This window comes from Equus asinus, chromosome 3 (genome assembly GCF_041296235.1).
Source record: "Equus asinus isolate D_3611 breed Donkey chromosome 3, EquAss-T2T_v2, whole genome shotgun sequence".
Classification (NCBI taxonomy): domain Eukaryota; kingdom Metazoa; phylum Chordata; class Mammalia; order Perissodactyla; family Equidae; genus Equus; species Equus asinus.
In genome coordinates, this window is record NC_091792.1 from 154148575 (window position 1) to 154176551 (window position 27977).

General features: G+C 43.0%; 1 long non-coding RNA gene across 1 annotated transcript in view; it reads right to left on the bottom strand.

Moving 5' to 3' along the window:
* Positions 1 to 27977, bottom strand: part of LOC123284795 (uncharacterized) — a 79712-nt gene that overhangs the window by 50174 nt on the left and 1561 nt on the right. The window contains exon 2 of the long non-coding RNA XR_011502493.1: positions 27089 to 27125. This is a non-coding gene — a long non-coding RNA (uncharacterized lncRNA). The remainder of the gene's footprint in view (positions 1 to 27088; positions 27126 to 27977) is intronic.

A 27977-nucleotide genomic window follows, 5' to 3' on the forward strand; every position in this document is an offset into this window, starting at 1 on the left:
TGACTCTGGATGCTCACACAGAGAAAAGGTTTCTTTAAAAGGATACAGGGCAGCTCACTTAATTTGGGGGAAGGTTGAAAATTGAACTCAGTTTGGATTTCCAGCAATGTCCTAAAGAAAGCCTGATGAGAAAATTGCTGCCGCCCACATAGAACTAGAGGAAACTGCCCCTGTTGCCTCCAATATTATCACTTCTTCCCTTGACACCCCACCTGGCCACCTCCACTTTTTCGAGAAACTCAGGAAATGTCCTTGCTAGAGATGAAGCTCAAAACTCTTACACCCCACCTTGAGTGGATGCCATCCACATGCCCCTTCATTCTGCTCATCTGATCTCCACAGCAAAATACACTTGGCCCCCAGTCACTTAATTTCTTCCATGATTGAGAATAAAACATCAGACAAAAGCAGAATTGAGTGCATTCTCCTTTGATGCTTCTTTATTTCCTCTCTGTCTCCCTCACGCACTAGACTGGAAGCTCTATGAGGGTAGGACCGATTGTTTATTTCTGTATCATCTGCTCCTAGAATTGGGACTAGCAAGGGTGTTCAATAAGTACTTGGTGAATGAATAAATGAGTAAAAGTGGGAAATGGGCTCAATATCTCTCTTGGAAGTCCTTCCCAGTCAGAGAGATGGGTAGAGCAGAGCCCTGGAAAGTCTTAACCTCCCTAAGGGACCAAGTATGTGGCCTGGATGGTGGGATGGGTGGGGGGGGGGCGGGGAATAAAAGCAGCTTTGCTCCAGATTAAAGGCACAGATGGTCCTGGCTCACAATGTAGTACCATCCTCACCTTGTGGATTAAAATGGTGCCAGTGTGCCTGCCAAGGTCGCCAACCCAGGAAACGGGCTGGCTACATTTCCCTCTCGCAGACCCACATGGCCCATGGTCTCCCTTTCCTGGAGGAGAGCCCTGTGCAGAGAAAAGAAAGAGTGCTGAGGAAGCCTACATAACCTACTCACCATGATCCCTCTAGTTCTTTCCTCATCAAGTTCATTCTAGATCCAAGTGACTGAGGCAATGGGCCCTGGGCTGCCTGCCTTAACAAGGCACTACCTACCTCATTATCCTCAGACTCACAGCCCCCTCCAGCCTCCTCTCTTCTGCATTCTCCCTTGCTTCTCTAGCCTTCCTGCTTTCCTCTCCCCAGAACTGGGCTGTGAAAGCTTCCCCCCATGATGCTTTAGTTTTCATCTCCTTTCCACTGCGGCTCTGCTGTTACTCCTCTCCTCCCCAGGAACCACCAGGGAACCAGGCAAACCCCTCTCCCCACTCACAGTCAGCCATCCTGACAGGGCTTGAACCAGAACCATCCATTCTCTGATTGGGGGCGAGTAAGGACTCACTTCTCCGGCACTACCTTGTTACACTAGGCCTAAAACAAGTCCCACCAGCCGGTTTGCTCAAAGCCCCTACTCCATCCTCAGCTCGATAACTTTTAAATCAATGTGAATAGATCCTACTATCATTAGTGTTAATAAAGTGGAACTCCAAGCCCCAGGGAGAGAGTCACCACCAACCTAAATGACTGGGAGTGTTCTAGTCCTGGTGGATTTGGCCAAGCAGATAGTGACCCTGAGCAAGTTCTTCAGCTTGTTGGGTTTCAGTACTCTCATCTGCAAAATGTGAGTGTGTACCTAGCTCACAGGGCTGTTTCAAGGAGTAAATGAGAAGATGTAAGTCAAACACTGCATACGGACCCTGGACTATAGTAAGAGCTTGGCAGACATGAGCTATGACAATATCACTATGCTATTTAGTCCATCCCAGACCAGCAGGCTCTGACTTTGAGCTGCTAGACAATTGGTTCCCACATGCATTGAACCTCATTATACTGAGTTCATGGAGGTTTCTACCACAAATAGTGTCATCATAAAGGAATTTGGTCCTGATGCTCAAGGAGTGACCCGCATGCCACCCCAATCAGCAGGACCAAGAGGAAGGAGAAGAGCACCCAGTTGTCTGGGCACCACGCTTCAGGCACAGCTTCCTTCGGCAAACCTTTAATTCATGCTGCAAAGATACATCCAAATTGCAAATTCATGGGTAAGTTTTTTTCCCCAATGAAACTGTCATTGGAACAAACTTCCTGATACAGTGCTCCGTGGAAGGCCTCCCCTGGTAGAGATTAACATCATGTGGTCGATAATCACACCTCGATGCTCTACCTCGATGTTCTGGGAAAACCGGCCAGCTGCTGACTGTGTAAGTAGAGACAGGAAGAGTGAAATTCCAGTTTTAAAATCCAGCCTAAATGTTCATTGTGAGCCATAGAATCTTCCAGATAGTCCAGGCCAAGTCACCCAGGTAAAGAGACAGTTGCATTTTTAAGAAATAAACTCTGTCCACAAAATCAGGAGACCAGAACTAGAGCTCAAGATTAGTAGTTCAGTGACATGGAAACTCCCTTCATCTGTGGAACAAGGACCCATGATGACGCCCAGGGGCCCGTTTCAGCACTTTACCTCCACGGGCCTCCTCCTCCATAAAAACATATTCAAAGTGATCATTTATGACTGCATTGGCATAAAGACAAATATATTAATATTGTATGCTAAAACATTTTCTTTGACCTGAAGTTAATTTTTTATGTTCCTATTTTGAATGAAAGTAGAACACTTTTGTGGGCCCCTAAAAGTATTGTGAGTCCTAGGCCCTATACCCACTGCGATAGCTGGCTTTTCTCCATAAGCTAAAATTTCCTCTTATAATTAAAAGAGAGGAGTGGTAATTCCTGCTTCTGAGAATTTTCATGATAATTAAATGAGATATTGTATGCAAGCGACCCTATCCCCTGGTCAGCCTAAGCCCCCAAGCAACCTTAGATATTTGACTTGAGTCTCAGTGAATGAAGGAAGAAGACAGATGCAGGTTCAGTGTCGAGATTGTGTCTAGGAGCAAAGAGAGCCTTGGTCGGGGGCATCTCCTGGGCCGTGCGTGTTGTTGGCAATCAGTGTGGAGGACGAAAAGGAGAAGGGAGACAAAGAGCCATGCTTAGGACAGCCTTACTGTTCTCCAGGGGCTCCAAACATCCTAGGCTGACAGATGGGAACATAGCAAAGGTTGACCTGAGAGCCAGGCAAAGGTGGTGGGAGGGCCTCCTGAGAACAAGGACGTCTTCTTCCAGCTTGAATTAGTTCACAGTTCTGCAGTGTAAACTCATGTCTTCAAAATACCCTTCTTCCAGTTACATTTCTTCACTTACGAATAATTTGTTGTTGGTGGTGTTGTCGTGACTTTTTGGTTTCTGTTGTTGAGGAAGGAGTTGAGTTTCACATTTGAAATCAACAAAAGTGAGGAGCAGAGATTGCCAGGGAGATGCAGCACTTTGGAGCCTGAAGTGACCTTGAGATGCAAGCCCCCCTGGGAATTTGGAGAAAGCTGGGGGAAGGCTTCACAGTCCAGCCAGCCCTCTAGGGCTCAAGGGTCAGAGGAGGCTCACAGGGGGCGCACAGTCAGGGGCACATTCCTCTTCTGCCAACAGAGAAACTTCAGTCTCTCAAAGGATGCTCGTTTGTGAGAAACGCACACTCACCTACCAGGTAGCTCTAAACAAGGTCGTTTGGAACACAGCAGCTACCCTTTGACTTATACAAGCAACTCTTTCCATGGGACGCCATGGGGTCATCACCACCAGAGTCCTGTTTCCAGGCAGGGCTTTGGTCTACTCCAGTTCTCCTTTCCAGCCACCAGGACCTTTGACACAAGGGCAAGTTTACAGTACTTCTCAGGGGCTCTAAACACAGACTCACAAACAAAAGACTACAACTTTGAGAACAAAGCTGTCAGTGGGACGATGAAAGGTGAACAAGGAAACAGCCCACAAGTGCTCTGAACAATAACAGAGATTATCCGAAACAGTGGCTGCGCGCATCTGCGCAATCATGCCCAAGGGACCTCACCCCAACCCACTCCCACTTGCACACGCAGACACTGACGTGCCAAGTACAGAGATGAGGGAGAGAGAGGACGAATAAAAGGAACAGCACAGGATCGTGATTCAACAGACCACCAGCCCCAGAAGGGACTGGAGAGAGAAGCGCGCGCAGGATGCCGCTTTTTCAGAACAGAAGATGAAGCCGAAAGAGGGATGGCCCAGTGCCAAGGACGCACGGTGGGTCACAGGCGCAGCCCAGTATCTCTTAGCCTTTGCACCTCCTGTTTTAGGATAGGCTATGAGCATGCAAAAAATTAAAAGTTAATGTCAACATGCTTATAGTTTGTAAAACAGAAACAAAAAAACTCTCAACTTGGGAGTCAGAAAAAAAAAACCCTCGACTTAAATCCAATCTTTGCCACTTACTGACTTTGAGACTTTGGGTGGAACCCTTAGCCCCTCGCTGCCTCCCTGTTCGCCTGTGTAAGACGAAATTAGCAGAGCCATCTCCCAGAAGCAGGTGGCCATTACTCCAGTTGGTTTAGATAAAGTCCCTGAAATACACTAGTTAACAATACGTAAAACAGCAGTAAAAATAAACATAAAAGTAATAAAGTCCACTGTTTAGAGACTATTTTGGTTTACCATTTTAAAAGGAAAGCTAGGCCGAGGGATGCCAGGGCTAGATTTCAGGATTTGGTGTGAAAGTTACAGCAGCAACAAGGACAGTGATTCAGATGCCAGGTGGCCTGAGAGCCACTGCCCAGCCCTGCCGTTTCCTGCTGATACCAGGAAAGTTACCGAACCTCTCTGTGCTTTCGTTTCTCCTTTTGTAAGTGGTGTAGACAGCGCTGTAGAGGAGCTGTATGTTACACGTTAACATGAAACACTTGGAACAGTACCTGGAATATCATAACCACGATATGAGTATTAGCTACTCTTTTTATTACACTCTTTAAATGATTTATTCCTAATCCAGTTGGTCTCCAGCGGGCTTTACAGAGATAAGCATGATATCCTTCAGAGTCTCTGTCTATAAATGAGGTGGTTGAGTGTATGACCCACATTTTATTTCTCCAACATAGGGATTTCCATGCGCTAATTCAGAGGAATAACAGTGTTTTTCCTTTACTTCATTATAACACTTTCTGACTTTGGAAATTGTAAGGTAAAACTCATTGCTAGGGTCTGAATGTTTGTGTGCCCCCAAAGTTCATATGTTGAAATCCAATGTGATGATATTTGGAAGTGAGGCCTTTGGGAGGTGCTTAGTCAGGAGGGTGGAGCCCTCGTGAATGGGATTAGTGCTCTTATAAAAGAGACCCCACAGAGCTCCCCAGCCCCTTCCACCATGTGAGGACACAGTGAGAAGTCAGCAGTTCTTCAACTCAGGCTGGGTCCTCACTAGAACCGACCATACTGGTACACTGACCTTGGGCTTCAGCCTCCAGAGCTGTGAGCAATAAATGTGCACTATTTATAGCCACCCAGTCTATGATATTTCGTTATAGCAGCCCAAATTGACAAAGGTACTCTGAAAGTATTAAGGTATTCATCCGATCACTTAAACATAACCTCATTTTTATTCAGTAAGTTTTATTAACTGCATTCTATATGCCAAGTACCAAGCTGGGTGCCGGGTGCTGGGGTTACAGATAATTCTTTGCTATACCATTCAGCCAGTCACTCACATCTCAAAACTCTCCTGTTTAAAAAAGAGTTCACTTAACCTCAAACTATCAGACGGTCTTAGACCAAGCTTAGATAAGCTTCAACCACTAAAACATTTCAGCCTACAGTTGAGCGCAATTTTAATTTAGACAATTTTTTTTTTCAAGCGAGTCCCAGTTTATCCCATCTCTCCCTTCTTAAAGGATGTAATTAAGTTTGCCAAGTCTCAGCGGCCCTTTGCTGATCTTAAGTCAGAGGTGACTTATACCTCGTCTTATTCCCGGTTATGTTGCAACATCAGTGGATGCTCTCTCCCCCCGCACCCCTGAGTTATGTTTTGAACTTGGAGAGAAGAAACTGACTATTCGCCACACATTTCTAGAACCACATCACACATATAATACCTGGTTTTATGAGGAAATAACCCAGTTTTATAAACCTGTCAAGAGAATAAGTTGGATTTTTTTTTAAGGGTAGGTAATGCTTTGCTCAAATAAATGGATTCATGGAAAGCTTTGATTTTCCTTTTGAGAGTATTTTTAGAGCAGTTTTTTTAGAGCATTTTTTTTGTGTGTCTCTCATTCATGAGAGACTGGATGGCATATTTGGAACACAAGACATAAATAAGGGCACAGGAGTTAGAGAGAACAGAGTTTAAATCCAGTCTTTTATTTGAATCAAATCACAGACAGCAGGGAGGAAATTAAATTCTCCTAGTGTTTCAAAGGTTAGCCGACGGTCTGAGCCAATGTGGCACTGAAGGAATGGGACAACCTGGGTGGGGACCCTGACTGCATCCCTTCTGTCTATAACCTTGGACAAGTCACTTGACCTCTCTGAGCTACTCATTCTTTGCATTTCATAACCGAGAAAAATAATAACTATGAGGAGCATGAAGTGGGCCCTTCAAATGTCAGCCCCATCCTCCCAAAACAGAACAAATCAAAACAAAAAAACCTTCCATTCTGCACCTGGCATTTAGGCTAAAAACAATTCTTTCCCTCAGCTCTGGCTCCCTTGTTGGTGAAGTTGAGTATACAAGCAAATGTGCTTTGGCAAGGCAGACTGTTTTTTCAGCTGAAATGGTGGTGGTTCAATTAGCTTAGCAGTTTGCAGAGAAGATTCATTCAAAACACGGAAAAGCAAACATTGGCAAATGGAAAGTTATTTCCTAGCTTGCTTTGGAGATATTTTGAACACTGAAGCTCAGCAGAAAAAGAGCTATAAGATGGCTTCTTGATCAATCAAGGTAGAAGTGGTCTCAGCTAGAATGACTTCACGGAGAAACAAGGGCTTTGCCACGTGGCTTGTGTGCTGTGTGTTCCCGTTTACCAAGACTCGGGGTTCCAGGTCCAGGCATTCCCTCATTATTGCTTATTCTTCTATTTAATAGTTATCTTATTCTTCCTTTCTTTATATTAAGTGGTTTCTTCTAGCTCTTCCTCCCTTTACAAGACCATGAGCCACCTGAAGGCAGAATATCTTACTCCAAATCTAAGAGAGTAACGAGCGCTTGCCAGTGCAGGAAGCAAGCAGGAATTCTAAGCTTAGGGGTGAGAGAAGGGCTAGCAAACTTAGCCATGAGGTGTGGCTGGGCTGGGGTCACAGACATCTGGGTTTTAGCCCAGCTTCAGCATGGAGAAAGTCACTGAGCACCTCTGGGCCTCTGTTTTTCATCTAGGAAATGAGAATTATGTCTCCTGGCTTGGAAGCTCTGTTTGAGGAGAGGGTGGCACGTTAAGAATTGGACACTTACTTTTGCTGGTTTTCCTCCCCCTCCAATAATCAGATGATAGACACAGACATCAAAGGGCATCAGTGCCTAAAAGATAAAATAAAGGGACATCTACTGAGTACCTACTGTGTGTAGGCAGGCCCTTTCTTGCACCGCGGCAAAGGAGGTGCCCGGGGCTCACCCTTGGGTTCCTGCAATGGCTGACCTTGTGCTGGTACGAACCTGAGGTGAGCGCCTCTTGAAATGTTGAGTGCTGTGTGTCTGCTTATCTCACCTGGTACCTGTCCTGCCTGCTCTCTCTTGGCTCTCGTATTCCCTTTCTTGAGCTGCTGGAATAAATCACCACAAACTGGATGGCTTACAACACCAATTTATTCTCTCACAAATTTGGAGGGTAGAAGCCTCAAATCAAGGTGTCCCAGGGTCTCGCTCCCTCGAAGGCGCTAGGAGAGAATCTGTTCCTTGCTTCTTCCAGCTTCTGGTGGCTCCAGGTATTCATGGACTATGGCAGCCTTACTCCAGTCTCTGCCTCTATCTTCACACAACCCTGCCCTCTTTCTCTGTGTCTCTCTTCTCAGGTCTCTTACAAGGATATTTGTCATTGGACTTAGGGGTCATCTGGATAATCCAGGATGATCTTATCTCAAGATTCTTAATTATATCTGCAAAGATCCTTTTTCCAAATAAGGACACCATTCATGGTTCCTGGGGACTAGGACATGTTTGTATATTACAGAAACCGCCCTTTAACTCATTACAGCTCTCTTATTCCTCTCCAACTTCCTTCTCATATTCCTTTTCTGAATTCCTTGCTCTGCAACAAAGAAATGTTATCACCCATGTTTGTTAAGAACAGAAACAAGGAGTTCTGTTGAAATGGGGAACATTTATATTTTGACAGATGAGAATATTTACAGCACCTTATGATTCTCATTTGTAATTACAGCACTCATCAAAAATGTAGTTAATCCATTTAAGCTGTAAATTCAATGAGGACAGGAACTGGGGCCTCTTCAAAGCGTGAGCTCTAGTCCTGTGACTCATTGGTGCTCAGGAAATGCTCCTTAAATACATGGACGGAGGAGAGTTGGGAAACTGATAGAGCCCGTTACACAGCTTCTAAGCACATGGTCTAGGATTTACAGTCACCTAGTTTTGAAAGAGAAGAGCATCCTAGAAAGAGAATTAGACTAGAAATCAGAAGAGAGAGATTCTGATCCTGTTCCTAATTCCTAGCTTTTTCATCTGTAAAATGGGGAACTAACTCCTGTCCTGTCATTCCCAAAGTTCATCATTATTATTGGTGAATGCATTCTAAGTCATTGGGTCTTGCCAGAAATACAGTGAAGGCAAGGGGAGAAACTTCGGAATGGTGGAAATAAGCCTGTTGGATGGATCTGAGCCAAATTGCATGGCACGATGTCCAGACACTTGAATCCTCCCTTCCCCTCTCTTTCACAGGGAAGACTACCAGTAGGTGCTAGGTAAAGAGAGATGGGCGGTCGGGGCCCTCACGCCTGGGAACCAGGCCAGGAGCCAAAGCCACTTGGTTCTCTGCAGCCAGCTTCCTTCCTCCTGCCTGGTTTTCCAGTGGTGTGTGTGATATCAGCACACAGTGAGATGCAATTAAAATGTGTGCCATGGAGCATGAGCATCTTTACATTCTAATTACAGGTTAATAGGATGGACCCAGAGAGATCGCCTAATTAATCTTGGAAGGAGAGGCGTATGTTGAACGATCCTTCAATAAAAAAGCTATGCTCCTCCAAGAGGATTGTATTAAAAGCAGGTGAAATTCAGGTGAGAGATTCATTTCTGAATGAATACATACCATCAACATCAAGCTCACCAAAAATTAGTTCCACCAAATATAAGTTCAACTACAGTTCACAAGCACTGTGTTGTGAAAGTCTTCATCTCTCCTACCACAAACATACACATTTTACACGTGGTTTATCCTTTCTTCCTTCCCCCATTCCTTCCTTCCTTCCTTCAGTACATAATTACTAAGTATATTCAACTTAAAACTGTGACCTGGAACCAATTATTTAACGTGTCACCTTCACCTGAATCCCTGATTGTGACTCGTCTGACAATCACCTCCTAAATGATGCCTACTCGAATTTCTCCCAGTCCTGATCTGAACACCACGATGCAGGGGCAGTGCACATTTCAGTCTGATGACAACATTCTCCTGATTTCACAACACAGGAGGGCTTCGTTGCATAAAGAGTGAACTCAAAATGCCTCAACACAGCTTTCAAGACCTGTTGAAAGATCTTGAAAAGGTCCTTTCAGATCTTTCTTAATATTGTTCCTGGTTACTTGACCACATCAGCTCCCATCTTCTCTCTTCTACTTTTCCCTCACAGGCAGGTGTTTCTCAAACTATGGGTTTGTGTGCCCCCTGCGTCAGAATCACTGAGCTGTTTGAAAAAAAGGTAAATCCTGTCCTTTGGGCCAGAAAGGCTGAATCTGGACCTCAGAAGGTAGAACCCTGAAGATGCCTTTTTATGAAGTATTCCAGGTAATTCTGATGCCACTAAAATCTGAGAACCTGTGCTCTGGGAACACTAAGTATTAGGCTAAATTCTGAAAGCTCCGCTCTGTTGGTCACCTCTGCAAGTCTGCTTGTGCTGATTTCTCCCCGAGATCCCCCTCCCCTCTTCTCTTCTTAAGTGAACTCTTCTCATCTTCCAAGTCCACTCAAACATCAACAATTTGGAGAAAACTTTTTACTCCTTCCATCAAAGGTTTACACGAGTCTCTCTTTCCTTCAGGGTCCCTCACCCCTTACTCTCCATCTCCATTTATAGCACCCAGTGTGTTTTATTGAAGAGATTCATTTTCTTCACCATATCTCCAATTTCTTGCAGAGGAAAAAAAATGATTTTGTCTCAATATTTTCAACTTGGACTACAGTGCTGGTGTCTTTGTTCTATCATAGAGTATCAATGCTCCTTAAGATTAGGATGACAATAAAATAAATGTGAAGTGGACCTAGAAAGAGATGGGTGTGAATCTCAACTCTACTACCATTTTTGGGATAGATTTATTTCATTAATAGCCATAATTCATCCTCCAAGTATCCACACTCTTTGCCATGGAACTATGAAGTCCCTCACTTCCCAGATAATCTACTGTTCTTCATGAAAAGACACATCATTAATTCAACAAAAGTTTGTTGAACCAATATTATGTTCTAACTTATTGTGGGTATAGAGGCAAACATGACAGACAGAGTCTCTGCCCTCTTGGAGGAAACAGAATTTTGATATACTGGTGACTCCAGTCAGTCAGCCATTTACTTCTTTGTTCATTCATTAATTCATTAAACATTATTGAGCACCAGTTGGTACTGGAATTGCAGTAGGTACACTTACCAGCTTTTCAAGAGAACTTTAAAGACATCCAGATTTTTATGTAAAACTTCCAGATTTTGAAATGGTAGCACAAAATTGAAAATATATTAAAACTTTGTGTGGGTGAAACAAAAAAAATCAAGGGCCACTGTTTGAGATGCTTCTTTGTAGCTCTCATTGAAATTATCTGTGTGCATTTTACCTCCCCTTTTAGATTATGAATTCATTTGAGACAAGATCGGTGGGTTCATCTTGGTGTCGCCATGCGCCCAGGTGTTCTGCACTGTGCTTTCAGGTAGGAAATGACTGGTGGGACACAATCTTTGTATTCAAAGAACTACAAAGTGATCAAAGAAATAACAGATAAGACATGTTCACAAATGGCTATTACACTTTAATAATGATGTCAAGGCAACAACAACAATTACTTAGTACAGTGCTAGGCATTGTACTAAGTCTGAACCTATGCTGCCTAATTTAATCACCCCAGAAACTCTGCTAAATGTTATAACCCAGATGCCACCTGTCTGAGTATCCTTAAATGCTCTTGTCTTCTGAGGCCACTTGTCCTGAAATTTTAAATTTAAAATTGCTTATACTTCATTCTCCGTAAAGTAGAGAATCCACTATCTACCACCAGGGATCATGATGACATCATTTCCTATTCAATTCTAGCTTCGATTTCCTGCCTCTCCTGGATTCTGGCTCTCATTCATGTCTCATTTCCCACAGGTGATTTATTCTCATACAACACAAATACGTATTGAGACAATCCCTTTTCCTTTGGTTCTTCAAAGCAACCACAAAATCAATACTTTTCAGAGTTTACTGAAGATTTGAGATTAACAAGTAAGGATTTCAGTGAACATATCACAGAATGAGATTCGTAAAAGAATATTTGGACATACTTTTCTTAAAGTCTCTTTGCCTTGCATAAGATTGGGGAATGCTCACTGGCTGCTTCTTCCCATTTCTGATTACTTTCTGCAAGTTGCACAGGATCCCTGTCTCTCAAGACCATCTCAAATGTCTTGAGCTCTGTCACCTCTACACATCTTTTCCACAACTATGCCCAGTTTCTCTAGCTGCCCCCAGGAACTCCTAATTTCTATCAAGTTTTTGGCAGAACAAACCACTTCTTGTGATGGTCAATTTTATGTGTCAGCTTGTCTGAGCTATAGTGCCTAATTCTTTGGTCAACTATCAGTCTAAACGTTGCTATGAAGGTATATTTTTTAGATGTGATTAACATTTAATTCAGTAGACGTCAAGTAAAGCAGATGACCCTCCATAATGTAGGTGGGCCTCACCCAATCAGTTGAAGATCTTAGGAGAAAAGACTGCAGTCCCTCAATGAGGAAGGAATTCTGCCTCCAGACTACCTTTGGACTGGAGACTGCAACATTAATTCTTGCTGGAATTCCAATCTGCCTCCCTGAAGATTTTAGACTTGCCAAACTCCACAGTCTCACAAGTCAATTCTTTAAAAGAAATCTCTTTATATATATTTCTCTCTGTGCGTGCCCGATTATTTCTGTTTCTCTGGGGAACCCTGACTAACATATCTCTTTTTTCCTTGATCTCCTTTCTTGGCATCACCCTGGGGCAGAGGAGGTCATCATCTTTCATACGCAACTGGGCCTATCGAGGCATATTGGCAAACATAGCCAACTAACCCTAAAGATATTTTTCTAATCTCTAAGAAAGCAGAACAAACTGTAAGCAGATGGTTGTTGAAGAGCATTTTCCCTCTTGAATAGAGTTTAGTTTGGGTTTTGTTTGTTGATTTGTAAAGTGGAGAAAATGACAATCAGAGGAATTATATTCTTTCCCTTGAGCTATTAAATGGCCAGCCTGGCTTTATGAACTTCAAAGTTCATGTCCCTCCACCACACTGTCCCAATAATGTCAAAAGAACTAATAGACTAACATATCATGCACTTTGACTTGGTCAGGGGAAACTTCACTGATAGATGCGCACACTGGGACCCCGAAGGATGGGTTGTCCATTCCAGGGATGGCGGTAGGATGACATCGGGAGAAAAGGCAGGGAGATGAGGAAGTAGGTTTACTTGGGTAACTGGAGAATAAAGAATCTGGCTGGAATTCAGAGTTCACTGTGAGACTACTAATAGTCTGGAAAGCTAGAATGAGCCAGGACAACAACTGCAATGGAAAACTAACACAGGGAGCAATACTATTCAAATCTTAAGTGCCCTGTGTATACTGCGACAGGCCCCTTAATTCAGGCACTACCCAGAAGAAATGAAATGATGAGCCTTAATTGCACAGGAATCAAGATGATGACAAAGACATAATTCATAATTTGCAGCCCCTTTCTCATATTAAGTAACCTGCAAAGCATATCAACTTGAAGGTCATTTTTAGAATATGAAAGACACTTGGTAAAGTTAGATTGTTTTTCTCTCAAGCTTCCAAAAAACTCTGTGCAGAAGTGTCACTGTCTGTTCTCATGAAGGTGCTCCTGATGAAGAAATGCTCAGAAACAGGTGAGATTTCATCAGCTATTAAATGGCCAGCCTGGACCGGCCATGTTGACCTGAAATCACTCTCTCCTCTAAGATGCTGCCTGAAACCCCACAGCTGCAGTTACCTTCCTAAGCTTGAGGCTTTGATCCCTGGGAGATGTCCTCCTCTGCTGAGAGTCCTTTGGGGATTCCCATTTCACTTGAAAGTTGAGACAAATGGAGCAGACCATTTGGTCTGGAGCAGAACCAGAAGGTGAAGCGTCTTCCAGGCTGTAGAAAAGGCATTGAGGTGTTCATCCTGACATTTCCTTCTAACTTTCCCTTCTTGAGCCAGGCTGTCATGGTGCCCATCAGCTTCTTATACGAACTGCGCTGTCTCCTCTTCCCCCATTGGTTTGTGCACAAGCTGACCCTTCTGCCTGAAATGCTACTCCCACACTCGTCTTTCTCATTCAGGTTTAGTTCAAGGCTGTTTCCCTAGGAAAACCCTTCACAGGGATTGGACAACACTCTAACCCCAGCCTGCGTGTGTTCTTTCCCATCTCTGGCATCCCTCGGGGCTCTGATGCACACCCGTTCCCACCTGAATTCTTGCCCTTCCCTCAGGTCCCCTGAAGTGTTACCTGCTATCTGCTGCCTCCCATCCCCACTCACGCCCCATGGTGACTTCTCTGGCTGCTTCCCCCTCAAATTCCGTTTACCTTGAGGCACTTATATCATACACTTTGTTAGATGTCTTAGTCCGTTCAAGCTGCTAAAACAGAATATCATAGACTGGGTGGCTAACAATAACAGAAATTTATTTCTCACAGCTCTGGAGGCTGGGAGGTCCAAGACCAAGGCACCGGCAGATTTGGTGTCTGGTGAGAGCCCCAATCCTGGGTCATAGATGCCATCTTCTCACTGTGTCCTCACATGATGGAAGGGGCAAGGAGCTCTCTGTAGTCTCCTTTGCAAAGACACTGATCCCATTCACGTGGGCTCCACACTCATGACCTAATCACCTCTCAAAGCCCCATCTCCTGATACCCTCACACTGGAGAAATGTTTTAACATATGAATTCGGGAAAGACATAAACATTCAATCTCTAGCAACAGAATGACGTCCCCAAAGATGTCCTCATCCTGATCCACAGAACCTTTGAATTTATCACCTTCCACAGTAAAAGGGACTGTACAAATGTGATTAAGTTAAAGATCTTGAGATGGAGAGATAATCCTGGATTTTCCTGGAGGGTCCAGCAGAATCACCCACCATGTAAAAGAAGGAAAAGAGGGAAGAAAGTGATACACAGCCAGAAAAAGGCAATGTGACAACGGAAGCCAAGGTTGGAGTGACGGGTTTGAAGATGGAATGTGGGCAGCCTCTGGATGCTGGGGGAGGCAAGGAAGCAGATTTTCCCATAGAGCTTCCAAAAAGAACACCCTGTGGTTTTAGCCCAGTGAGACTGTGCTGCACTTCTAACCTTCAGCAGAGTAAGATATTAACTTTGTGTTGTTTTAAGATGCAAAGTGTGTGGGAATAGCTGCACAGCAGTAGGAAACTAACACCCGCAGCCCTGCTTCAAGGTAATAGAACCTCCTTTCTCCATCACAAGGCTAGGTCTTCGCAAGCAGAGGGAGCTTGCCTTAGTCACTCTTACATTCTCAGGTCGCATCACAAAGTAAATGCAAGAAATACATTTTTGTTTTGTTTTTTTTTAACTAAATCAATGCATAAATGAATCACCCAGTCTACCAAATTGACTCTTATAGACTTTTTTTTGCTTGTTTACCTTTTCAAACATATTGAATGTTTTATTAAAATATAACATGCTTGGGGAGGAGTGCACATCAGTGGACAGCGTGATGAATTTTCAAAGTGAATACATCCGGCTAACCGATGCCCAACTCAAGAAACAGAACACTAAGAGTGCCTCCAGAAGACCCTCTCATGCCCCCTTCTGCTCATGACCCATACCCCAACGGGTACCACTCTAGCAATTTGTATCACAATGTACTTCTTTTTCAAATAATGCATTCACATGGTGAAGAATTCAAATGTTCAAAAAATATATACAGTGAAAACTTCAGTTGTGTTGACCTTCTTCTCTGCTGATTCTCTCCAGAGGCAACCACTGTTAACAATTTATTGCGAATCCTTTCTGAGACGTCTTGTGTATCTGTCACTATATACCTTTTGGCTTTTGAATCACTGTCTGCAGAAGGGTTGTCTTTGGGTTAGCTGTTACTTCTAAGTTTTGCTCTAAGCAGGCATGTTGAGAGCTAACACATGCAGTGCGATTCTCAAGAAAAATGACCTCATGCTAGCAGCTGGGACGCCCACATTGCTTTGCTCACTGGCCTAATGTCCATCTCTGGTCCATCCTTCCCGCCTGATTCACCTGCTCTAAGATATGAGAAAAGCAATGTTAACATGGCTGAAAAGAATGCTGCTCTTGAAGAGAGCACATGAGTAACAGCCCCTTGGAGGCGGACTTGGCACCCAGCTGCCAAAATCAGCCTTCTGTTTAAAGGTGAACAAATACAGGCACAGGATTCACTGCTGGTGTGTGTGCATGGGATGTCAGATGCCTTGGAGTTGTCTGCTTGCTGGAAAAGGCCAGATGTAAGAGAGAACCTCTTTGGGACTGTAGTCACGCAGCTGTCATGGCGCCACTTTAGCTGACAATAGACAAATCCAAGGCAATGTAATTCTGTTGCCCTCACTGACTGGGAAAAGTGAGCCTCTCTCATCCTTTATGCTGATTTGGTAACTTCCAAATCAACTTCTCCCAGAACTCATTTCTGTACCCTAAGAAGGCAGCAAAGGGCAAGGGACAAAGCCTGGATTTTGAAGTCAGTACATATGGGTCCAAATCATGCTCGACCACTTAACAGCCCTGTGACCCTGGGAAGGTCACTTCAGTCTCAGAATCTCATAATGTGTACAGACAAAGGAAAAGAAGGACTTGCCTCACCAGGTAGTTAATGATATTAAATGAGATAATGTATGCAAAACTACCTGGCACAAAAATAAGCGGTAGTTATTAGCCCCCAAGACTTTTGGATTGGAAAATAAAAAACCAAAGCTTGCCTGCTTCTTCCATAAACCAGGTTCCTCTCTATATACATTGTCACCATTACCCCAAGTATTCTGGGAACAAACACAAAACTTGGGATCATCTTCCATTCCTTTTTTCTTTGACCTCTTTAATCAACCACCAATTTCCCCCATCCCTCCTTACAATATCTTTTATCACCAGTTCCTCTGTTCCTGCCCCAAATCAAGCATATCCCTCCTTCCATCTAGTCCAGTGGTTCCGAGCCATGGGCAACTTTACCCCCAAGGGCACATGTGGCAACGTCTAGAGATATTTTTGTTGTCATAACTGAAGAGTTGCTACTAGGGAATATAGACGTTACTAAATATCCTACAATCAAAACAGCAGTGCCCTATGACAAAGCACTATCTGGTCCAAACATCAGTAGTGCCAAGGTTAAGCAACACTGATCTAGCCCAAGTCTTTTTCCCATCTAATGTCCTTTCTGTGCTCTCTGCTAGGCTAGTTTTCCCCAAATTTTCTCTTATGATCTGTAACTCACAATGATTCTGTGTGTCCTAGAAGGACAAGCCCAAAATTATGGGCTTACTTTTGTGAGTTTACCTGTAAAAAAGGAAAATTAATATTAATAATTAATCTTTTTGAGAAATAAATGTGTTAGAAATTGTTCTAAGAATTTAGTATGTATTAACTTATTTTATCTTCAAAACAGTGCCATTAGAATTAAATTCAGGGGTTCGTTAGGCTCTGGTATTATAAGATGGCTTTCTTTAATTGAGCTTGAGACATAGAGGGCACTCTAAGGATTTGTTGAGCAACAACAGCTAACATCAAATGGACCTGCTAATGTTTGCTGAGTTTGGTAACAGGAAGAAAATGCAAGAGCCCAGCTCAGTCATGGTTAGTCAGGTTCTCATGTGGTTCGAAGCTCATGGGAAGACAGAATAAAATAAAGCCATTGTTTTCATTGTACAATGAGAGAATTTCTGTGGGGCTGAGAATTCTAGATGTAAACGTATGTTCCAGCTCTTTTCTTCCCATGCTTTGACTGAAAAGGAACAACTGAGGAGTGGCAGGCTTGGATCTTTGAAGAATCTGTCTCCTGCCTACTGGAGTGCATGGATCTTATCGAGGTTTCCAATGCACTAACCACATCTTGCTCATTCGATCTGATTAGGATGTCATCAACTTTGTAGGTTAGTGTGATGTTGTGCATAATATCCAACTCTGGACATTCATGCTAAGGTCCTGGACTCTTCATAATAAGACTATATATTACAACAGAGGGTGGATGAGTTAGTATAGCCCTGGACAGGACAGGAAATATACACTGCTCTCTACGCCAGTGAATGCCACTCCTTCTGATCCTCTTTCTGATTGGAATAAGAATGGATTTGCCAAATTGATGGTCACATGCCATGTACCTAGAGACATGCTGACTTGTTCTGGTAAATATCCCACATGTGGCACAGCAGCTATAATTGGGACTACTTCTTGGATGAGTTAGCAGTAGGCTACTGTCACCCTCCAGGATCTGGCTGGGTTTTGTAGGAACCAGTCTGGGAAATTATTTGTGAAATAGAAGGGACCGCCATCCCTGCATCTTTTAAGTATTTAAGGGTGATGCTATTTCTGCCACTCCCCTGGTATGTAATATTGTTTTATATGTACTGTTTTAGGAGTAGGCAGTTTCAGATACTTCCACTTGACATTCTCTGTTACAAAAGTTCTCACCCCAAAGCCAAGGGATTAATGTGGAAGTTGTGACAACTACTAGGAATGTTGTATTAGTTTGCTCGGGCTGCCGTAACAAAGTACCACAGACTGGGGGGCTTAAACAATAGGAATTTATTTTCTCACAGTTCTGAAGACTGGAAGTCTGAGACCAAGGTGTTGACATGGTTGTTTCTACTGAAGTCTCTCTCTCCTTGGCTTGCAGGTTGCCATCTCCTCCCTGTGTCTTCATCTGATCTTCCCTCTGTGTGTTTCGTGTCTTAATCTCCTCTTATTATAAGGACACCAGTCATATTGGATTAGGACCCACCCTAATGATCTCATTTTAACTTAACTACCTCTTTAAAAGCCCTATCTCCAAATGCAGTCACATGTGAGGTGCTGGAGGTTAGGACTTCAACACCTGAACTTGGAGAGGTCACATTTCAACCAATAACAGAAGTTTATTCCAATGACCATCTGGTGCACCCACGGATCAGTCATTGGATGCAGACCACCCTGGGAAAAGGCATGACCCTGGGGTTCTCTTGAGCCGAAGCCACTTTTACAGGGGACTAGAACCTGAGGGCTCTGTTGGCAGTTCTGTAACTGAAGGATTTCGTTCTTTCTTCCTAAACGTAGTTCTTCTGTGTGACACATCGTAGTATCCACCATACAATGCTTGGGCACTTTGATGACATTCAAATTGACTAATCAATCTATATGTTGACAGTTTACTTGAACATTTTGCAAGTTCAGACTCTGGTTAATTGAAAAGCATACCACTCCTCCCCAAGTGACTAATGACCGTCCTCATTCTAAGCTTCTGTGGTTTCAGCAACAAGGGATAATCCCCAGGTGGTAAAATAAAAGAATAAATTGAGTGTCAAACAATCCTGACTTCTCATTCCCCTCATGGACTATTCCCCTCATGGAATATCCTTACTACTCACAGAGTGGTCCAAGGACCAGCAGCAGCTGCATCCCCTGGAAGCTCATAGAAATGCAGAATCTCAGGTCCCACTCCAGACCTACTGAATCAGAATCTGCATTGTAATGAGATCCCCTCAGGTGATTCTTACTCTCATTAAAGTTTGAAAAGCACTGCTATGTATGACCTTGGGCAATCAATTAACCTCTCTGAGTTTGATGTTCTTCATCTGTAAGCGAAGGCAATTATAACTAGAAGACCTCTTAGATCCCTTCAAGTTCTAAAATGCCGTGACAAATCTGAGCAGAGTTTGATCTTTAAAAGCAACACCGTGCCTCTCACAGAAAATGCATTGAACTTTTAGCCCTCCTTATGCATGAACGTTCTGCTTCCTGCAAACTTGACTTCCATCTGTAATCGACAATTAAAGTCATGGTTGAAAGGAGACTTCTGATAGCCTAAATGTAAAAGGCATCCTTGTTAATATGTCAGCTCTGCACCTTAAGGCTAAAGTAACTTAGAGGTGTCTCAGGGTAATGTGTAAATGTGCTAGCCCAACACTTATTGGAGTTGAGAAGTGATTTGGGCGAAGCCAGCAAGGACTATTATCAATTTTACCATTTAGTGACTTGACCCTCAACAGAGGACTGATGACTCCTGGTTAGCCGGTATAATTTATGGCAATATTTCATTTAGATCCAGACATCAGCATGATAGTGATGGAAGTAGGGAGATCCAAGATGAATGAAAGATAGAAGCTTTAAGGTTGAACACCAAATTATCACCCATTCTTTCTGTACGGATCATTTGACGCCCCAGGCCCCCTTCTAAATTGAAACTTGCCAAATGACTATAAACCCCAAAGTACTTGAATCTGCAAATAGAATTTGGTATGAAAAATGGAAACCACAGCTTACTCTCAAAGGGTGTGTTCATTTTTTGGTAAATATTGAGAGAATAAAGTTGCACGCTTGGTGAAAACTGTATGGAAATTATTGTTTGAAAAATAGTAATGACAGTAATGCTAATATACTAATGAAAATAATTACAACTAACCTTTATTGAGTATTTTCTCAATGCCAGGAACTTTTTAAATGTACTTATCTTTAAAACAAAATAATGAAGCAATACTATTATTATGCCCTTTAAACAGATGTGGAAACTGACGCTTAGATTTGGAGATGTTCTGAATGTGCTGTAGCTGGAATAGGAACCCACATAATCTAACCCCAAACCTCTATTTCTATACTGTCATACATTTCTCAATCATCTAATCTTTGCTGCTTGCCACATAAATGTTCTTAATAAATACGAATGATAGGAATTATCATCTTTATTTTATAGAGGAGAAGAGGTCAATTACCTGCCCAGATTTCCCCAAGTTTGTAGCTGGGCAGAATAGACATTGTATCTACCTGACTGGAAACCCTGTCTCTAGCCTCCCTGCACCATGCCTGGGCCAGACCTTTTCCCACTTGTAACAACTCCAAACTAGTAAACAAAGTGACACCTACCTAATAATCCCCATCAGGTCTTCTCTCCAGGTGATTTATCAGGGCCTTACTTTGTGCATGATAAAAATGACGCTAGAATTTTAACCTAAGAAGAAATAGATGCTCCAACTTCAAGGGAAATAAAACTACATGGAACAATATTATTTGATTAAAGATTTATCAGGGGATTAGTGTTCCAAACAGAGTGAATAACTCATTCAATATGCAGAAATATCTAAGTAGTTGTCATGTGAGTTCTATGGGTGATGAGGCTTGGTCGAGAGAAATGATGTGGCAGACACCGTGGGTGCCCACTCTTACCCCATCAGCACTTTGGGCACTGTCTCACTTCCAGTTGCCAGCATCCAAGCTCTCTCCCTGAAGGCCTGCTTTTCTTTGGCAGATAAGTTCTGTCTGTCTGCATGCCAAGCAGACCAGCAGTGCTGGGGAGCTATTGCCACCCCTACCCTCATCTAGCAGCCCTCAACCAATGCCTGGTGGGAGCTGACGGCTTCACGCTCCACCTCCCTCACCCCTCAGGCATATCTCTTCAAGTTCCTCAGTGGAATAAGCTCTTCTCCACCTTGCCACAGTACCCACAATCAGAAATTGCTTGATAACATCCTCCTTATTAGCTTTGTTTCCTTCTCTGTCTCATTTCCCCACTCCCCTCACTTTTCCTAGGATCACTTTCCAAATAAACTATTTGCACTTGAAACCTTAATTTGGGTTTCTCCCAAAAGCAAACTCTGAGACAAAACAGAAGACTTGCTCAAGTTTACACTCATATTATGAGCTGAATGCTTGCTTTATGGCAAACACCAAACTAAACAAGTGTTGGGGATATGATGATAAACAAGACAGATGGGGCCCATACTCTCATTGAGTCTATAGTCTAGTGGGCAAGACATTGAGAAAGTAATTGCAAGTTATCAAAGGAGGTAGTCATAGTGACACGAAAGAAGCCAGTCTTAGAGATCTGTAAGTAGTGTTCCATTTATTTTGATATTCAAAGAGGGGATCGTGATGGGGAGAATGCTGCAAGCAGAAGAACAGTATATCAGAAGGTAAAGCCAAAGGACCATGTAGTGCATTGGAGTAGCAAGAAGATGGGTGTGGCTGGAAACGAGAGAGGCAAAGAGACGAGTGACGAGGATGCGGATGTGGGCAGGGGCCAGATCCAGGAGGGACTTTTAATTACAACAAGGGTTTGGGACTTAATCTTCAGGGCAGAGAAAGTCTGCTGAAGGGTTTTAAACAAGGCATTGGAAAGACGACGCTGGCTAAAATGTGGAGACTTGATAGGGAAGAAGTGGGGCCAGAAGACCAATGAAGAGGTCTTACACTAGAAGTCTAAGACTTTTACACTATGCTTTGCTTCCTTTTGATGACTGTGTCACTTAGAGATTGAGCTTAGCGGCACATAGCAGAAAATCAGTATAATGGTAGCTTAAACAAGTTAGGGGTTTATTTTTTTTCTCACATAACAAGAAGTTCAAGAGTAGGTATTTTTGGCCTTGGCTTATTGACTCAAGGATGTTGGGGATGAAGTCTTTGTGAGTATCTTGTTATTATCCTTGTGGTCACAAGGTGCTCCAATCTCAACCATTATGTCTGCATTCCAGACAAGCAAATAAGTAAAGGAAAGTGGGGGGACAGGTACTGGCTAGCGAAGTCCACTTGTTAAGGATCATTCCTAAGAGTCTATCCAGTGATTTCTGCTTACGTGAGGTTGTCCCAAATTGTGTCATGTAGTCATCTTCAGCCACTTTGGAAAAGGAGATGCAGTTTTTAGCTGGAAACCTTGCCACGGAACAAACACCCAACATTCCATTAATAAGGAAGAAAGGGAAAATGGATATTGGGGAAGCAATTAGCAGGCTCCACCAAATCCATGTCTACAATAACACAGTCAGATGAGATGAAGCAACAAACCCACAAACTATCGTAAGAGAAAAACTCATAACGATGATAATAATTCTAATATTGCCTGTGTTTGCAGAGCATTTGTACTTTTCCAAGTACATTTTGTGAATTCAATTCCCTTGTTTAATATACTTAATAAAATAGTGGCGCATAAAGATATTGATGTTTCACTAAGCAGAAATAACCCAAGAAAAGCTGAAAACATGATAAATAGAAATGGCAGAGGAAACAACTTGTCACTAAGACTCAAATTGCTTCTTTCCCACCGATTCTTTTTTTCTGGGCTTTAACTTACATTTGTAATTGGTTGTGTCTTCCTGAAGTAGGTACATTTGGCAGTTATTTAAAGAAGGGACCAGAGGTATTGTCGTATGGTGGAAAGAGAGAGATTTGGGCTCAAATCTAGCCTGGGCATTCACGACTCATGAGAAATGAGCCTCAGTTTCCTCTTTCATAAAATCTGGTAAAGTATACCTGCCCTATAGGTTTCAAAAGTGTTCAAGACAACTCCTAGCTCAATGTATATTAATTTTAGCGCTTACATATTTTTCCCTTTGTATGCCACTGCTATTAATTAGACGCTAACCAATAGGAAGAATAACAGGGCAACAAATTTGCAAATTTGCAGAGCGAGAGTGGTGAGTGGCAAATTTCGAGCTGGCATGAAGGGAAAGGATGGTTATGTAACCTGAAGCCAAAATGTGCCTAAGCTTGGGGTGTGAGGTGAGGAGGTTTGCACTATACTCCATATATCATGCCTTAGGCAACTGGGAGCACAGCAGGGTGTTAGAAAGAGAGCTATTCTGATCCAGCAGACTCCTTAAGCACTGAGTTAAATGCAGGGAGGGAGAGGAGAATGGGAAAACCTTTAAGGAGGAGGCCTGTGATTTTTCTTTTCCCTTAGAATGGTATGTTTGAAGCGTGACCAAAGTCTACATTACCTAAAATAGTCGTCTTTCCTCTGAAAGGAGCTTTGGGAAAGGCGGTTGCCACAGCGACTCACAGCTCCTGAGGAGAAAATCCCGAGGGCCTGTGGGATCGGCCTGTGGGGCAGCCCCTATGTATGCCTTCTGCTTCATGCTCTGAGTCCCAGGCACTTTCTCTAAAGGACTGTGGTCTTGTCATCCTCTATCACATGCCTGCAGATGCTGAAACAAAATTAACTGGACCCGCCCCCCGCTGAGCTCAGTTAAGCTGCTCAGAGTTGCCAGGAGGAACAGGAAAGGCCACTCACATATATCTCAGAGAGGTTGACATCTGGCCTGGGCAGGCAATTGAATCCAACAATCATTTACCAAACGCAGACTTCATGCCAGGCTCTAAGCTCAGCTCTGAAGACAAAGGATGTTAGAGCCTGGCTCCTGTCTCCAGGAGTCCACAGTCAAACTGGGGCGGGCCTCTTAGAAGGAAAGGGAGGAGGCGTCCAGCAGCCTGAGAATCTCAGGGAGTTCTCTCCGGAGGTGGTTTGCTTTGTTTGTTTGTTAGAGTGGAGTGAGAAATAGCAGAATGCAAATATCAGGCCAGGAAGTGAGAATGCCCAAAGTCACAGGGGAGGGACAGAGCTTGGCATGATCTGGCAGCTGGAAGGAGCATGACTAGCAGCCCATTTTTGGAAAGATGTGCTGGGTGCCATTTTGAATGCAGAGCTAAAGACGGGACATTTTATTTTGCAGTCCATAGGGAATCAATGAAGGATTTTGACCAAGGGTAGGGAGTTTTAAGATATTTAATTTAATAGTTCAGCAGGGTGGAGAGGGAACCAGAGTGGAGCCTCATGGGAGTGAGAAAGATGAGCTAAGGAAGTGTTGTGAGAGTCCAGGGGAACTGGGAGGGACCAATAAGGATCCTCTCCCAGGCAGCGCTGATGGGCATCAAGCAAGAGATGGAGCCTCTTACAATGTGCCTATACAGGTGATCTTCATGACAGTTCTGTCTCCATCTCGCAGACTAGAAGACTGGGGCCCGGAGAGAAAAAGTGGCTAACCCTGGGGGCAGATTCAGGACTCCCTGGACACAATGCCAATTTGTCAATCCAGGGCGGCATATGGACTCAAAGTTTACAAATGAGGCAGGCCCTAATGGCAGAAATAAGCTGTGCCTGAAACTCCTGCCAGGTTGATGAATATCTTGAATGCTTTGTAAAAGAGATCTTTGGACGTGTGGAGAGAAATGCTAGGGACACTGCTGGGGCCCTGAATTTAATCTAGCTTCCTTCTGGGAGCCTCAAGGACAGATTTTGAAACAAAGTCCCCAGAATTTAACTATCTTTACCCAGTCCCCTTCCTAAGTAACTACAGGAGTCACTTCTTGCTTCATCAACTCTAGGCTGAAGCAGATGTGTTTAGAAAGCGTTAGTGATATTTGCCGGAAAATATAATCATTGCCTAACATTTGTATTCATTTCTTTGAGCTGTTGGCTTATTTCTGGATATTAATTTAAATCTGCTCCTAATATTAATTAGAGGTAGGATTTAATAGTGGTGAGTCATTTTTACTTTTTTTTCCTCTTCTTCTAGGAAAGAATGCTAACTTTGGCAGTCCAGGATTTAAAGTATCTGTATTTCTTCTGGGACTTAAACAACAATGAGTGGGGATTAATATTTGGATAGGGAATATGGGAATGCATTCACAGTGCCTTTTGAAATTAATTAAAAATGTTTTCAGATTTTATAATGGGTTATTTAGCTAAATCACTCTGAAGTAATGAACTAGCGTAAGCCAAGCTTTAATGTAAGTCTTAGGTATTTGAGTGTCTTATAGTGTCTGGTTCTGTCTCACCTCCATATTCATTAGCTCATTTCTCCCCATCCCATCTCCTCTTTAGCATCCGTCATCCCAGCTTTCCACTGCTTGCACTTTAACCCGCAGCACTGCTCAATTCCTTTCACCTTTCCTCACACATCACCCAATTCAAGTCCACGTATTTTCACACCTCTTGTTCTCTTTGCTTGAACTCCCTCTCCAGGGCCTTATGCAACTGGAAAATTCCTACAGATTACTCAAAACCTTGCTAAGGCATCCTTTTCTTAGCAAAACCTTCAATGAATCTTCTAGACAGAATTTATACATCCCTTCTTTTATCATTTCTATCCCTCGACCAACTACATCTGTATTTCTAATAAGGTATTGCATTAGGGTATTAATGTCTGCCTCCCCTTCTAGACTATAAGCCCTTCGAGGTATTATTTGCTTCTGTCTCTGCCCCATGGGCTTAGCATAGTGTTCAAAATAGTACTGACTCAAAACCCTGGACTCAGCTCCCTATCCTACCCCTTTCAGGAGGAAGCAATGTAACTACATGATGAAAGTTGACTTTTTTTTAATCTGCCAAGAAGATTATACTTTCAATTTGTCAACAGTACGGGTTGAATTCAACCATATGTTGGAGATTTACTTAGTGCTGTTATTAATTGCCCACTGAAAGAAATGGCAGAAAACTATAGATTTTATAGCTTGGAATTTACAATTTTCTATTTTAAGGAACACCATTGATATAAAGAATGGAAATGAAATAACGATGATATGGTCCGATTAAACTGTGTGAGCAACACAGCAAAATTTTTCCTACACTGGGAATTTCTCTACTTTTTGCTGTGACGGAATCAAAAGTGAGGACTTCGATAAGGAAGAAAGCCCTACTGTTTGCATTCCTCCTTGGCTTCTGATTGGACCAGGGGACCAACCCATGACGCGCAGCAAGGATGAAGTGTATTTTAGAGACATAATGAGAACTAGATTCAGAAATCATAGTCTAAATGGACTTTTTTTTAATAAGCTCAGGAATTTACCAAATGTACCTCAAGCTTACTCTGAGAGCAAAATTTCCCAGAGAACCCTCATAAACATTTTTTTGAAACCTAGGATTTTATAAAACCCAGTGTCAAAAAAATGATTCTCTAGACTCAGAAACATCTGTCTTACTTTCTCTATTCTCCAGGTTATTTTCTTTTATAGCACCATGGGTGACACACACACATAGAACACACGCACAGAGTTTGGAATCTCATGCAGAGCTCAAGTCCCAGCGCTGTCACACGTGGCTGGCTGATGGTTGGCCAGCAGCTCCCCTCTCTCAGCTTTAGTGTCCTCATGTAAGGACAATCGCATCATGCAGTAGCCCGCATCAAGCAAAGCGATTACAGCCCAGCGTCATTGAGTAAGACTGCTTGAGGATGAAGACTTTTTCTGGAAAGGAGTACAGAAAGTCTCAGAGGGTGGTAGAAAACAAAACTCTGTAGGTGACTGAAGTAAATAAGAAAACTCTATTGTGTCTAGCTTTGTAGTACAAAGGATTTCAAATCTATTTTTCCCCAGTTTTCTATGATTTAAAATTTTCTGAAAATAATTTCTTTGATATAATTTATCACTTTGCATGCCTTCATTTGTCTGTTCATCCAGTGGAAGGAAAACAACCATGTTCTGAGCGCCTACTAAGTGCCAGGCACAGTGCTAAGGCATTCTCACATACTTAATTCATTTAATTTTCCCCAAATCCCTATGAGGTAAATGCTGCCTTCTTCACGTTATGGATAATGCGAGTGACTCAGAGCTAGCATTCTTTGCCAAAGGTCACAGGACTGGTCAGTTTGGGTTTCCATCACCATTCCTTCCAGGGCTACCATGTTTGTTCAAAAGGGTTGTGAACGGTACCCTGTGGGGTTGTTCAGTGTGACAGCCCAGTTACACCCCTATGTGACATCAAAGGCCAGTATGACATGCTACCCAGGATCCTGCTATCTCAAACGTCATCACACCAATTCTCAATTGTATTAAATTATGGCACTAAAGTATGGAAGAAAGGACTCCATATACTGGAAAGTCAATAAATTCGCAGTAGTAACTCACTTGTTGTAGACATTTGTTTTGTTCTCAAGAAGGTAATCTGTGTAGAAAAAAAAGCATAATAGTTATTTTAAGGCTTTCTAATAAGATCCAATTATTTGGGTTTTCCTTCCATAGTTCCATCTCATTTATCTTACTCAGAATCCTGAGCTCCCCAGGAGAGCTGAGAACACAGGAAAAGGCAAATTAAGACCCCAGAGCCTCAGGAATACCCTTCAGAAAGTTCATGCTCTGAAGCATAGGCAAATTATCCACAGGACTGACTTACATCTTCCTTTTGCCCTTTTATGCACTTTTTCCTGACTTAGAACCTATTCACTCTTCGGTTAGAAAGGATTCCAAATGGTTGATAATGGATTGACCAGTCCACAGCACAGATGAAGCACCAAATTAGGAGGTCTCAGAGATGCTGATGCAGGAAGCAGGATATGATGGTAGAAATGGAAGAACGATGAGAAGACAGAAAGAAACCAAAAACCCTCACAGTTGGCTACAGTTCACGTGAGGGCAGACATCCACCCAGACTTCAAACGACCCCTGAAGGATTTACTCTTGAAGAGGAGTCGACAAACCAGGCCCACAGGCCAAATCCAGCCTGCAGCCTGTTTTGAGAAAAAAGTTTATATTGGACCACAAACAAACTCTTTTATCATGGCTGCTTTCAGGTTGCAATGGCAAAGTTGGGTAGTTGTGAAAGAGATCCTCTGGGCTATAAAGCCTAAAGTATTTATTTTACAGCTCTTTACAGAAAAGGCACGCCCACTCTAGAATAACAGTGTTACAGGGATTTCTCCCAGTCGTCAGGTTAAGCTCAGTTATGCGGGTCACCACTACGCTGTAACTGTAGAGAAGCTGTGGAGTGATCTTGTAATCATGGTACTTGCATGCATTC